The sequence below is a fragment of the Nomascus leucogenys genome, chromosome 8, assembly GCF_006542625.1.
Source record: "Nomascus leucogenys isolate Asia chromosome 8, Asia_NLE_v1, whole genome shotgun sequence".
Taxonomy (NCBI): domain Eukaryota; kingdom Metazoa; phylum Chordata; class Mammalia; order Primates; family Hylobatidae; genus Nomascus; species Nomascus leucogenys.
Window position 1 is genome coordinate 77,653,739 of NC_044388.1, and position 15,705 is coordinate 77,669,443.

At 42.8% G+C, this 15,705-nt stretch overlaps 1 protein-coding gene across 1 annotated transcript in view; it reads left to right on the top strand.

Moving 5' to 3' along the window:
• Window positions 1-15,705, top strand: part of ZBTB5 (zinc finger and BTB domain containing 5) — a 41,689-nt gene that overhangs the window by 20,884 nt on the left and 5,100 nt on the right. The window lies entirely within an intron of this gene.

Sequence of the window (15,705 nt, forward strand, 5' to 3'; positions counted from 1 at the left end):
GGATTCTATTAAATGCTTCTGCGTTCATTTTGCCGTGATACACTATTTTGATTAAAATATACCAAAAAACTCCAGCATCACACAAATATGTAGTTGGAAAGGGAGGATTATTTCAGTAGCTTTTTCACATAATTTTGGATATTCTTACTCTGATACTGTACCAAAACTCCACAAGTGGTATTTTCTTAAGTGATTAGTGCAATGTGGAATCTGAAATTATGTTAATGAACTTTTCATATTCTGTTGCATTAAAATACATTAGCTTATGTTTTGTACCTTGAATGAATTTTTACCCATACCTTGTTTTATAGCATTATTGTTACATGGCTACATGGTCATTTGAAAAATACTGATTTCAGAGTTATGCAGATCTTCCAAATGTTGACACATTTATTATACAATGTAAAAAAATCACATTTCATTAATATCACCAATGATCTGTCAGAAGAATTTGAGCATGTGGGAAGCTGTCAAGCTCACAGTGACATACAAGTTTTCCAAAATACTAATTTTCACCTGAATTCTCAAACTTTTTTATTGGCAATAAGTACTAAGTTATTTAAAATAACAGGCTTGTTTCATTCATTTTTTCCTTCATTTTCAAGAAAATGGCAAATACTTCTAAATAACCATAGATTGTCATTCGTTCTTTCAAGTAAAAATAGTGTCCCATGAGAAAAGCAATTAGTTGAGCCACCTCAAAAACTGCATAAGTGCTTTTTCTTGAGGCAACTTGTATTTCAGAATGCAGGACGAAAACTTCAGGTATACTTCCCATTTTATCACACATATTGAAAACAGGTACTCAAGAATCGAGACTTAATAACAAATGTAGGGAAGGGGAGGCTGGGTCTCCATTAGAGTGAGCATGTGGTTAGTAGTAGCTGTGTTCAGCACAGATGTTTGGCATTCTGACCTGATTGTTCCCGCTGCCTAGCTTAATTTCTTCCCAGCTCAATCTCACATATCCAGCCTTCCCATCAATTCCATGATCAAACTAATAGCCTTTCAGTAAATTGCTTTTATGTTTAGGATCAATTTTTGTTGCTGCAACCAATGACTCTGGCTGATGCGCTGCTTAAACTTAAGAAAAAAACCCTAAAATACTTTTTAAGAAAGTAATCTCAAAAGTGATGATAGTCTTTAGTACAAAAGTATGTGCCTCATGGTTAACCCTTCTGATGACTTGTAATTATTAACATCAGTTATGAGCAGTCACTATCCAATACCTACCTTTCTAGCCTTACTATTTTCCAGCCAAATCGAATACATTGCTTTACCCACCTCAACCCCTTCTCCACCTTTACCTCTGTCTAGAGGTTTGTCCAAATCCAACCAAGACCTAGCTCTGTTGTCAATGCCACCATGAAGCTAGAAATAACCTTTGCCTTCTCCAAACCATTGAGAGGTTCTTTCACCTCGTATGTGGCACTTAGTGCTTTCTACTTTGTAATATTGTTATTCATGTATATCTTATTTCCACTAAACATCTGTGACAGTACTGTCCCATACAAATCTATGCTCCACAGCACTTAACCTTGAACAAGTAAGCACTTTAAAACATTAGATGATGCTGGCATGGTGGCTCACACTTGTAATCTCAGCACTTTGGGAGGCCAAGGTAGGAGGAATACCTGAGCCCAGGAGTTCGAGACCAGCCAGAGCAACATAGTGAGACCCATCTCTACAAAGAATAAAAAATTAGCTGGGCATGGTGACATGTGCCTGTAGTACCAGTATTTGGGAGGCTGTGGTGGGAGAGTCACTTGAGCTAGGGAAGTGGAGGCTACAGTGAGCTGTGATTGCACCACCACACTCCAGCCTGGGTGGCAAAGCAAGACTCTGTCTCAAAAACAAAACAAAACAAAAAACATATTACATGAATGAACTTGTACACAAAAAATACACAAGTACCTTTATGGGCTGTTGAGGTCCCCTGAGCTGTATACTACCTAGCTCCAAGCTGCTGGGCCTCTTTTCCCCCTTAGTGGGTCAGCTGTCTCTTTCTACAGCTATCAACTTAACCTCATTTAAGCAGCCACTCCTTGCTCTCATTCTGGAGTTGCTGCTTCAGTTAGTTAGGGAACTAGAAAAACTTGAATTTTGTTTCAAACAAAAGACTGTGTGAGGGCTTGAGGGACTTCCCTATGAGAAAATCTTTCATCCAGTCTTTGATCTTTATTTTGGATATTCTGAGACTTTTTGTTCTGGTTTTTGGCTGATTTTAGAGATAGTTGTGATTCTTGGAAAAGTGATTGTTGGGTGATATGTTATACATCATCCGTATATAGCAAAAGTTTATTCAGCAAATAATTTACTGAGTATTTTATGTCAGGCACTTTGAGAGAGAGAAAATACAGTTCCTGCCCTCAATAAGCTGTTTTAGTAGAAAAAGCATTTGAGTTTGTACTAGGAATGTAAGTAGGGCACTAATACCTTTTCTTATTCAAACTGAGTTACGGAGCTCTAGGTCAATTCATCCCTAGGGATTTTGGCCTGAAAAACAAGGTGGCAATGTGGGGAGAATTGGAGAGTTAGGTGAGAGATGGTCAGGGCTTCCAGCATTAGCTCGCCTTCCTCAGTCATGCTCATTTTTAGTCACTAGTGGAATTTTCCTGTTTTATAGAACTAATCTGTTCAGTTTCTGAGCCAACCCTGACAGAGCAGAACCAGAGATATTATGACATTAGTCATGCTGACAGGTCTGGTTTCTTGGGGTTAAGCCAGGCATCATTGTGCCCACCTAGTTCCAGCCTTCCCCTACTCCCACTTTGCTGGTCAAATTAGAACAATGGATGGATGTTCCAGTACTCCACTCTGTCTGAGTTGGAGCCCTGTCAAAATTCCTAGCCTAGGCCAGGTGGGTGGGTGGCTCACGGCTGTAATCCCAGCACTTTGGGAGGCTGAGGCAGGTGGATTGCTTGAGCCCAGGAATTTGAAACCAGCTTGGGCAACATGGCAAAACCCCATATCTACAAAAAATACAAAAATTAGCCAGGCATGGTGACACGCACATGTAGTCCCAGCTATCCAGGAGGCTGAGGTGGGAGGATCACCTTGAGCCTGGGAGATAAGACTGCAGTGAACCGTGATCAGACCACTGTACTCCAGCCTGGGTGAGAGAGTGAGATCCTGTCTCAAAAAAAAAAATCCTAGCCTGCACTTCAGAAGCCTCGTGATAGGAGGATTGCTTGAGCCCTGGAGTTCAAGAGCAGCCTGGGCATGTTGAGACCCCATGTGTATTTAAAAAAAAAAAAAAAAAACCTAGGCTACTTGAGTGGGTCCTTGCTTTGTTCTGCTCTCTGACGTTTGTTTTCATCTATATCATCTCTACAAGTGGAGGAAATGTTCTGTCTAGTTATTTTTCTGCTGATGAAATGGGAGAGTTCTCTGACCCCTCTCACAGGATGCGTGACAATGATGTGGCTCATCTGTTTGGCTGCCGCCACTGCTAAAACCCCTTACAGGAGGAGGAGCACAGAGACAGGGAGGGGCAGGAGCTGGGGCAAGCTCTTTTAGGCTCTGGCCCCATGGTGGCATCTAGGGGTGGGTGCCTGCAGCTCCCGAAGCCCCATTGGGCATGCTACAGTGCCCTTTTAGCTTTGCCATCTGCAGATGGGTTAAGTGTTAACCAGCTCAGTGCCTTCTTGGTATTTGGGTTCTTGTCCGGCATCCAGGAAGAATCGGGTCACACACGGACTTGAAGGATGGTGTATGTCAGGATTTTATTGGATGATGGAGGTGGCTCTCAGTGGGATGGATGGGGAGCTGGAAAGGGGATGGAGTGGGAAGATGATCTTCCCCTGGAGTTTGGCTGTCCTGTGGCTGATCTCCTCTCTGACCATCCCCAGCTGACTGGCTCTTGACATTCAGATGCTCCTTCTCTTCTCTCCTTTGTCACGCTGCTCTTTTTCTCCTCTGCACGTTCTCGTTTGTCTGCTCATCTGCCTGTGGAACCTGGGGTTTGGGGTTTATATGCGTACAGGATAGCATGGTGTGGCAGGCCAAAAGGCAACATTTGGGCGCAAGAACAGGAATGCCTGTTCCCATTTAGGGCTACAGGTTTCCAGGCTTGAGGGTGGGGCCTTAGCTGGGGTACTGCCTTCTTCTACCCAGCATTTCCTGGTCTCCTGTCCATATCACTAGGGTTTTTGTTTTTGCTCAGCCCACAAAGAAGTAGGATCTGCTAGGGTTTTATCTAGATTGCACTACTGAATGTTAAGGATTCCTTAGAATGTTAATTTGCTTTCTGCAGTTGACAACTGTGTGGATCCTGCCTGGCAGACAAGCAGCAAATTACTTGATATGGTAGTAGATGATGTTTGAGTATGGGTGCAGTTTTTGTTATGAATGAAGTATACTATTGAGAGGCATGTGGGTATATCAGTATATAAATTAAATGGTTTAAAATGTGCTGGCTTGTTCTCCGAAGACACAAAGGAACTTTTTTATTAGCCTAAGTAAAGCATTATTAGAAAAGGAAATCTATTGAGAAAAGTCATCTTTTGATTATTCATGTTAATGTAATGGGCAGTAATGTGAGTGTATTTTCTTAATTATAAATTCCTAAATATTTGTTCCTGCAGATAACAAACACTGAACTTTACACTTGCTTTGAGTCAGACACAGTTATACATCAATAGATTGCTTGCCACACTCTCCTCCAGCTATATTGACTCATATTGTCACATTTTGGAGCCTTTTAAAGAGACCTGAAGCCTTTTTCCTTGGTTAGAAGGCTTCAGACAGGCAGCTTTGGGTAAAACTCTTATTTACTCAGCCTGAGCTCTGTTAAGGCTTTTAGACTGGCCCTCTGACTTTGCTAGAATTACTTGAGAGTTCTGAGTAAGAATGATCTTGATTCATGATTCCCTTCCATCAGAGCAGATAATAGCAAATTTTATATCCCCCAAATGAACTGAATTTTTAAAATATTCCCTCTAGATCCAAAAAAGTTCTAAAGGTTTTGAGATAGCTGTATTATATAGGTTTTCCTGGGAGATGTAATTTGAACTTCGTGTTTGACTGTGTGGCAGAGATCCAACACAAACCACGTTAAGGTAAAAGGGGAATTCGCTGGCTCATGAAACAAGTCCTAAGGTGGTGCCAACTTTAGTTGTGCCTGGATTCCGGAGTCTTGATACCTTATGGACACTGTTTTTGGTATCACTTTCTTCTGTGTTGGCTTCATTCTCAAACAGGCAAAAATGGTCACTCTCAGTGCTAGATTTATAGCTCCCTCACAGTTTGTAATCTGGGTGAAAATAGTCTCTTTCTTGATAGTACCAGCAAAAGCCCACAGGCAGACTCCATTGGCAGAACTTGGGTCACATACCCATGTCTGAAACAATCACTGTAATCAAGGAAAGTGGGTACGAAGTTGACTGGGTTTCCCTGGATCCTCTGTCTCCTGGTGAACTCAGGTGTTTGGGGCTGTTCGATCTGTACTACATGGACTAAGAATGAGTGGGAAGTGATTTCCTCCAAAGACATAGATGGACTCCCTCTCCCCGAAAAGGTGGAGATAGTATTTGAATGTTGATTTGTGGGGAAATGGTAAAAAGTTTCACACCGTTACAGTTACTTAGTGCTGTGTAACAGATCTGAAAACTTCATGGTGCTCACACCTGTAATCCCAACACTTTGGAAGGCTGAGGTGGGGGGATCCGTTGAGCACAAGAGTTCAAGACCAGCCTGGCCAACATAGGGAGACCCTGTCTCTACAAAAAAAAAAAAGCTGCATGTGGTGTTCTGTGCCTGTAGTCCCAGCTAATGGGAGGCCGAGGTGGGAGGATTGCTTGAGCTCAGGAGTTCAAGGCTATAACTGTGCCAGCACTCCAGCCTGGATGACAGAGCAAGATCCTGTCACTATTTAAAGAGAGAGAGAGACAGACAGACAGACAGACAGACATGTGGCATCTTAGAATCCAATGAAGGAATAGAGATTTCTTGTTCACCTAATTAATGGTTATGGGACAGGGGTAGGGGATTGACAGTGCAACATATATGATGTAAATATACAAGAATATTCCTTACTAATAGTAGCATCTGTTTATCCATATGGTTACATGTTACTTTATTTTTTAGTATCACCAGGTGTGTGTAGCAGGTACTGTGTAGCTCCGACCAGATCCCCTTGATCCCTGTTACTGGTTCTGTGCACCCATCCTATAGTTATTGTGTGCTTAACAGCTTGCATCTGTGACTCTTGAGGACTACCTTTGGGTGACTGGCATCACTTTATGCATGGGCCCAGAGAACTAGAAGTGCCTGGCAGTTTACATTGCCCTAGGGAGGCTTTTAGTCATTGACTGAGTGACTGCAGGGCTATGAAAGACCAGCACCTTTGCCTTGAGGTGGCTCAAACTCAGAGGCATTGTTTATACTCCAGAGCACCCCTGCTAGAACACACTAAGGCTGGGATTTTGCCCCATATTATACCTTTGCTTGGCTGCTACTTCCTTCTCCTGCTCCTTACTCCCATTTTTCTCCTGGGGACTTCTTGATAAGTCACTTGCACTTGAATCTTTCTCTTATGATTTGCTTCTGGGGAACCCTAATTAAAACAGTATGAATCTAAGCCTCCTTTGTATTCATAGTCTTTGGAATCACTTTTGAGCTTCATATTAATAGTGATATACACTGCTATTTCCAACTAATTCTTGGAATATTGACTTTTGGGTTTGGGGGATGGCCAAAACATGGATCAAAATGATGCTAGTATGTCAGCTGCATTTGGTTTAACTCGTGACCCCATTTTTCCTGTGAGTTATGCTTCTGTTACTAGATATTTTAAATAGCTTATCTTAAAATTCATTCAGTGCAATTGAAACTGCCTTTGCAAAATCACAACTGAGAAAATTATGACAGCGAAAGATATCAGACCTAACTGACCCCATCTTGCTTCTAACCTCTAAACTGTCCTTGTTTATTCCTGTGCGTAGGCCAAACTAGCCTTGGGAAGGAATTTTGTTTACAGTTTAAAGCTAAACTGTTCTTGTAAAACAAATGAAAGGCCACCAGCCACCAAGTTAGAATGAGAGGGGCTGGGATTCTAAATATTACCAGCCATCATTAGGCAGGTCATAAGAGTTGCAACTTCCCCAATTACTCTTGAAGATAACATCACTATTGTGAACCTCAGATCGGCCTTTTGAGATGTCTTTTCAGGCTTTTGCATTTCTGACAACTGGATGGCCCCACCTAGACCTGCCAACCAGTTCTGTATCCCCCACCCAGGAACTGACTCAGCATAAGAGGACAGCTTCAACTCCCTAGATTTCATCCCTAAGCCAACCCGATCAGCACTCCTAACTCACTGGCCCCCTACCCAGCAAATTATCCTTAAAAACTCTTTTAAGGATAAAAAGCTTTTTAGGAGGTGATAATGACAGTTTTTTTCTAATTGTACATGTGTGGTTATAGTCTATTCAGGCTTTCTTTATACATTTATCATCTTACCAAAAGTATATGTAAATTTGCTAAGTGCACATCTGTCTTTTTTTTTTTTTTTTTTTTTTTTTTTTTTTTTTTTTTTGAGACAGTCTCACTCTGTCGCCCAGGCTGGAGTGCAGTGGCACTACCTTGGCTCAGCGCCGTCTCCATCTCCCAGGTTTAAGCAATTGTTGTGCCTCAGCCTCCCAAATAACTGGGATTACAGGCCTGTGCCACCACACCCAGCTAATTTTTGTATTTTTGTAGAGACAGGGTTTCACCATGTTGGTCAGGCTGGTCTCAAACTCCTGGCCTCAAGTGATCCACCCACCTTGGCCTCCCAAAATGCTGGGATTGTAGTCGTGAGCCACTGTGCCTAGCTAGTGAACATCATTTAACGAGTCAGTAGTTCTACAAGATTTAAGACAAACACCAGGCCTTACCTTCCCTGCTTTCCATTTTCTTTTCTTTTTAAATTTTTTTTTGGAGATAGGGTCTCACTCTGTCACCCAAGCTGGAGTGCAGTGGTATGATCTCAGCTCACTGCAACCTCCAACCCTGCGGGCTCAAGCTATCTTCCCACCTCAGTCTCCTGAGTAGCTGGGACTATAGGTTGTGCATCACCACACCCGGCTATTTTTTTGTATTTTTGGTAGAGACGGGGGTCTCACCATGTTGCCCAGGTTCCTGTTTTCCATTTTCTCTTCTCCAAGACTACCATTTTCAACTCTTAGCTAATTCTCTTGGTAATCACATGTATATATTAAATAATATGCTTGGAGCTAATTCTTTTTTTTTTTTTTTTTGAAATGGAGTTTTGCTCTGTTGCCCAGGCTGGGGTGCAATGGTGCGATCTCGGCTCACTGCAACCTCCGCCTCCCAGGTTCAAGCGATTCTCCTGCCTCAGCCTCCTGAGTAGCTGGGATTACAGGTGCGTGCCACCATGCCTGGCTAATTTTTGTATTTTTAGTAGAGACGGGGTTTCGCCATGCTGGCCAGGCTGGTCTTGAACTCTTGACCTCAGGTGATCTGCCGTCTTGAACTCTTGACCTCAGATGATGTCCCAAAGTGCTGGGATTATAAGTGTGAGCCACCGCACCAGGCAGGAGCTAATTCTTAATTTCAGTTTAGGCATTATCTATTGACATCTCCTTGGTTAAAGGTAATACCGTTCTTTATGAATTTGTTAATTTCTCCTTGTAATTCTGCCAGTTTTGCTCAATGCATATTACTCATTCTTCTATCTTCCAAATATAAGTAAAATTTTTGTTAGATCAGCAATTCACAAAGTATAGTCCAGTGACCTATATAGGCCCCCCAGACTTTTTCAAGGCATCTGTGAGGTCAGAACTTTTTATAATGATATAAAGACTTACTTGCTTTTTTTTGAAGCAGCTTCGTCGTCTGGGGTAAATACCTGGGGTTCGTTGTCACGGGCCAAGAAAATTTGGGACACAGACACACACGAGTTTAGGAGTGGAGGTTTAATAGGCCAAAGAAAGCAACAAAGAGAAGGGAAAACAGCTCTCCCTCTAGTGAGACACAGGAGCTTCTGAAAGGAAACGACCAGCGGGTGGCAGAATTTGCCAGATTTTATAGGCAGGCTTGAGGAGGTGGTGTCTGATTTACGTAGGGCCCACAGATTGGTTTGATCACGTGTGACGTTTATATAGCACATGGGGAAGGCTGGCCATTCCACCCTAATCTTATTATGCAAATTGGCTTTCCCCTTGGCCTGCCCCATTGTCTGCTGCTTACTGTACACATTGCTGAAAAAGAGAAGGGAAGATGAAGCCACCATTTTGAACGTGATTGGCACCACTGCTGGCATCTATGTCTGCAGCTCGATTTTACAGGCTGCTCTTTGTTAGAAAGAAGAATCACTTGGGGCTGCTTTTCATTAAAAGGAAAACCTTACCGAGGGCTTCTTACCCTCACTATCTGCCTGATTTCTCTTTAATTCCTATATCATTTTTACTCATTCTTTTTTTTTGTTTTTGAGAGTCTCATACTATCACCCAGACTAGAGTGCAGTGGTACAGTCTTGGCTCCCTGCAACCTCCACCTCCTGGGTTCAAGCAATTCTCATATGCCTCGCCTCCCGAGTAGCTGAGACTACAGGCATGCACCACCACACCTGACTAATTTTTGCATTTTTAGTAGAGGCAGGATTTCACCATGTTGGCCAAGCTGGTCGCAAACTCCTGGCCTCAAGTGATCTACCCACCTAGACCTCCAAAAGTGCTGGGATTACAGGCGTGAGCTACCGCACCAGGCCTTTTTTTACTCATTCTTTCATGAATGTAGAGTGGAGTTTTCCAGAGGCCATGCAATGTGTGATATCACAAGCCTGAATGCAGAAGCAAATATGAGAATCCAGTTGTCTTCTCTTAATGCCGAAATATAAAACAATACCCCTCTTATGTTTTTGGAAAATATTTATTTTTTAAATAACTTTTTTCTTTTTGTTATAGAGATAGAATCTCACTGTGTTGCCCAGGCTGGTCTTGAACTCCTGGGCTCAATTGATCCTCCCACCTAGGCCTCCCAAGGTGCTAGTTTTACAGGTGTGAGCCACTGTGCCCGGCCCAGTTATTTATTAAAATGTTATGGTAACATGTAATTGTTTATTATTTATTTATTTATTTTGAAACAGAGTCTCGCTCTGTCACCAGGCTGGAGTGCAGTGGTGTGATCTTGGCTCACTGCACTCTCTGCCTGCTGGGTTCAAGCAATTCTCCTGCCTCAGCCTCCCGAGTAGCTGGGACTACAGGCCCACACCACCACGCCCAGCTAATTTTTGTATTTTTAGCAGAGTCGGGGTTTCACCATGTTGGCCAGGATGGTCTCGCTCTCTCAACCTCGTGATTTACCCGCCTCGGCCTTCCAAAATGCTGGGATTACAGGCGTGAGCCACCGTGCCCGGCTGTAATCGTTTATTACTATTTTTAAATAAGTTGACAAATAGTTTTAAATTTTCTGTTTTAATTTCTTTAGAGTTCTTTTTTAAATAAAATTTACCCTACTTCCTTAGCTGTCCATGGCAGAGTAATCAGGACTTAATAAATTGCTAGTTGAAGATGTTACAGTGTAACACCAACTCATCTGTCCTTCTGTTGTTTGGTTCTTTCTTTCATTTCCAGGAAGATCACCTCTTACTCAGTAAAACTATGCATTTCCAAAGTCACGTGGATTAATATGTAGAAGGGCCCTATTTGTCAGAGGGATGCTATGGTGGACATCTGTCATTTGCAGCTCCGCAGAATCTTTTGAGCACCCCTTCCCCCCTTCACATTTGGATAGCCTGCAAATTGTGAGTCCCACTTTCCCAAGGTGGAATCATAGTTATGATGCAGACATTAGCCTCTGTATTGCCTGAAGATGGTCTGCCAACAAGGTATAACAGGAAGTTCCAACATCCCTAAAGTGTTTTGAGAGGAGTGTGGAGAACTTGAGTTGGTCTCAAGGCCTACGATGGGGGATCTAGTGTAGAGCTGAGGATCTCTAGGCTGATGGGAAGTTAAAAGATGTATGTACTGTTTGCCTGTCTTCCAGTATTACTTAAACCTTTTATCTTTGTTGGGGTTGTGTTTAGCTACCTCAGTAGCCTCTTTTCAAAGGTCCCCTGGCTCTTGGAAAATTTCCTCAAAATGGTGTTTCTGGGACCACAATTTTAAAAAATTATTTATTTATTTTAGAGATGAGGGCTTGCCATATTGTCTAGGCTGGTCTCGAACTCCTAGGCTCAGGTAATCTTCCCATCTTGGCCTTCCAAAGTACTGGGAATTACAGATATGAGCCACCATGCCCAGCCCCATAATTTTTAAGTAAGCTATTTTTCTCATATAAGTTCTGTTGCTTATTTAAAAAAAAAAAAAAAAGCATTGAGCAGAATATTGCTGTCCTTTTAAATCAGTATGCCTGGTTGAAATACTATTTATTTGTGAAGTCAGTCTTTTATGGCCCCCCTCATCTATTAAGTCAGGAAAATAATTCCCACCTGCCACTGTTGTTTTGAAGATTAGAAATAATGTAAATTAAAAGTACTTAGCATAATGACTGTCAGACTCTCAGTAGTTACTGTTATACCTGTAATCCCAGGCTGGCAGGAGGATTGCTTGAAGCCAGGAGTTCAAGGCTGCAGTGAGCTATGATCATGCCACTGTACTCTAGCCTGGGCAACAGGGTGAAACCCTGTCTCAAAAAAAAAAAAGCACAGTAAAAAATATATATTTTATTACCACTACCATTACCTCTGTTACTATCACCAGTGAGGCTGTTACTACAATGCTGGGTGATATGGCTTGGCTTTGTCCCAACCCAAATCTCATCTCAAATTGTAATCCCCACATGGAGGGAAGGAGGTGATTGGATCCTGGGAGTGGTTTCCCCCATGCTGTTCTCGTGATAGTGAGTTCTCACAACATCTGGTGGTTTTGTAAGTGACAGTTTCTCTTTCACACACTCACACTCTTCTGCCACCATGTGAAGAAGGTCCTTGCTTTCCCTTTGCCTTCCACCATGATTGTAAGTTTCCTGAGGCCACCTCAGCCATGCACAACTGTGAGTCAATTAAACCTCTTTCCTTTATAAATCATTGGGTATTTCTTTATAGCAATTGAAAACAGACTAACACACTGGGTCTCTTCCCCACTGTAGAAGAGAAAGCAATAACGCTGAGTGTCTGGTGTTCCTTGTTTTTGCCTGTTGGGCCCAAGCTTCCATGGTCACTTAGAAGAGCGACTCTGAGGCTTGTACAACTTCCCACCACAATTCCCTGTTTATTTTATTCCTCAAACCAGAATGTTTCTTCCCTGTTACTGCTACAAAATAATCACCCCTCTGGAACTTGGCACTTATTCATATATGCGTGTACTTTCTAAGGCAGGGCTATAGACTTATGAGCAGTAATTGCATTTCATTTAATCTCCCCAAAGCCTTTAGCTCTGTGGGCCCTGAGTGAGTTGGGTGGGGACCTGGGATGTGTGTGCTGCTGCCTGCCACTGCTGGCTCTCTGCTTTCTGCAGGAAAGCTTGGTAAAGCAAGAAGGGATGTGGCAGTGGCTGCATCTTTGGAGATCTGATCTCTCATACATGATAGCAAAGAGCAGACACCTCAGTGGGAAAGTATGTGTTTCAGTGATCTATTTTGTTGTTGAAAATTCATGAAAGCTCAACATAGGCAAAACAATATGGCCATCACGTGTCTGCTGCTTTGAGGCATTTTGCTTTTCCAATAGTTAACTTTCCAAGTATAGCTGAATAGCATAATAGTCTGTCGCCACAGTAGACCCTTGAGTTTTGTGGACTTAGTTTGCCATTTCAGTTATTTCCCAGGATCCTGACCAACTTTGGCCTGTAAGGCTGTACGGCTTGGACATCAGAGCAAGTAGTTGGGCCTGGGGAGCCACTTGGCACCCATGCTGCCTTCTTATGAAATGCCATGATGGTATTTATGAATTTTGGAGATTTGCAAAGATCTCTGGTATATCCCTTTAGAATATCACAGATCTACCTTTTTTTAATTTAATTTTATAAGTATATGTGTACATTTTTATGTATTTATTTGAGACAGAGACTTGCTCTGTCGCCCAGGTTGCAGTGCAGTGCAGTGATCTTCGCTCTGTGTAACCTCTGCCTCCTGGGCTGAAGCAATCCTCCCACCTTAGCCTCCCAAGTACGCTGGGACTACATGGCGGGCACTCACCACCATGGCCGGCTACTTTTTGTATTTTTAGTTGAGATGGGGTTTTGCCATGTTGCCCAAGGTGGTCTCAAACTCCTGAGCTCAAGCAATCCACCCGCCTCAGCCTCCCAAAGGGTTAGGATTACAGCCATGAGCTACCACACCCAGCCTATAGTTCCATAAGGCTTATAGGTAAAAAGAAACAACAACAAAATAGCAGTCCCCTGTCCCATCCTTTTCCCCATCAATTACCCACTCCTCAGAGGCAACCACTTTCAATTATTTCAGCTATTTCTTCCACTATTGACTTCCATATTTCTCTTTTTTTTTTTGACAGGGTCTCACTGTCTCCCAGATTAGAGTGCAGTGACGTGATCTATGCTCACTGCAACTTCCGACTCCGGGCTCAACTGATCCCCCTGTGCCTACCAAGTAGCTGGGACTGCAGGCACACACCACCATGCCTGGCTAATTGTTTTTGTATTTTTAGTAAGAGATGGGGTTTCGTCATGTTGCCCAGGCTGGTCTTGAACTCCGGGGGGCTCAAGGGACCCACCTACCTCGGTCTCCCAAAGCGCTGGGATTACAGGCGAGAGCCACCATGCTCGACCGACTTCTGTACTTCTAAATAACATGCCAAATTACTATTTTTTGAGATAACCTATTTCAGACTGTATTTCTAGATTAATAAGGAAAGTGAAGATTTAACTTTATTATACCTCATCTCCTCTACCCTCTCCCCCCAAGCAAAGTTGCTTTCTCTCATCCTCCCAATATCTCACATTTGGTTTAGTGTACATATTTTATGACTGTGTAAATATTGTCTACAAATGAACTACATATTGTGTCCTATAAGTAAACAACCTTTTTTTTTTTCCCTGGAGTTAATCATTGATCCATTTAAAAACTTGTTTATTTAATGACCTATCTTCACACTTGGATAGAACTGGTAAATTCTAAGCACTCCCAATCACATCAGGTTATCTATCCATTCCTTTTTTTCCACTCCCCTTGGAGACCCACTCCTTGGAGTCCTTCCTGCTCCAGTCTGACTGCTTTTGCTCTCCAGGCCTGCTGCCTAGTTGTCATCTGGAGCTTCATCATCATCCTTGGGATTCCCTTTGACTGTCTTCTCTGGTGGGTCTCCTGTTTCCTACAATCTTAGTCGCCTCCTGAGAAAGGATAAACCTTTGGGTTATCTGAAAATGCCTTAGTTTATCCTAATTGATTAATAGTTTAGCTGGGTGTGGAATTCTAAGTTGGATATTATTTTCTTGGATAATTTTGAAGAAACAATCATCTTCTAGCTTTTAGTGCTGCTGTGGCAAAGACGAATGCCAATTTTATTCCTGATATCAGCCTAGTGGGGGGATGTGTATCTTCATATTGTTGAGTACTTGTTGGGCCTTGTTAGTCTTAATAAGCAAATTTCTTCAGTTCTCAAAATTTAAAAAATACCATTTCTTGGCCAGGCGTAGTGGCTCATGTCTGTAATCCCAGCATTTTGGGAGGCCAAGGCGGGTGGATCACCTGAGGTCAGGAGTTCGAAACCAGCCTGACCAACATGGTAAAACCCCCATCTCTACTAAAAATACAAAAATTAGCCGGGCGTGGTGGCGTGCACCTATAATCCCAGCTAGTCAGGAGGCTGAGGCAGGAGAATCACTTGAACCCGGGAGGCAGAGGTTGCAGTGAGCCGACATTGCACCACTGTACTCCAGCCTGGGGGAACAGAGCAAAACTCTGTCTCAAAACCAAAACAAAAAACCATTTCTTACATCATTTTCACCCTCTGTATTCTTCCTTTTCTCTTTCTGTAGTCAAGATATTGGACCTGATTAATTCCTTCTCTTATTCATTCATTTATTTTTATTTTATTTTATTTTCTGAGACAGGGCCTTGCTCTGTTGCTTAGGCTGGAGTGCAGTGGCCCAGTGACAGTTCGCCTTGACTTCCCAGGCTCAAGTGATCCTCCCACCTCAGCCTCCTGAGTAGCTGAGACCAGAGGCACATACCACCACGGCTGGCTAATTTTTTGTATTTTTGGTAGAGACAGGGTTTCACCTTATTGCCCAGGCTGGTCTCAAATTCCTAAGCTCAGGCAGTCCTCCCACCTCAGCCTCCAAAAGTGCTGTAGGATTACTGGCATGAGCCACCACATCCTGGTGTTTTTTTTGTTTTTTTTAATTGGATAGACTTTCAGCCAGGCCTCCTGCCTTAGCCACACCTTCATTCCATTTCCCCTGGCAAGGGCAACCAGTTCCTTGGCCTTTGGGAATGAGATTTATATATGTTAGGTTGTTTTATCCGCTGCCCAGTTTAGGATTTTCGCTTTTGGGGTGTGCTGAGTCAGTTAGCACTCATTTACCTCTCCCCAGCTTCCAAAATGCTATTGAAGGCCTTCTCATTCTCTTTTTCCTTGTGGGTTTACACCTTTAAAGTTTAAACAAAAAGTTTAATTTTTTTTTTTTTTCTTTGAGATGAAGTCTCGCTCTGTCGCCCGGGCTGGGAGTGCAGTGGTGCGATCTCAACTCACTGCAACCTCCACCTCCTCAGCCTCCTGAGTACCTGGGATTACAAGCACGC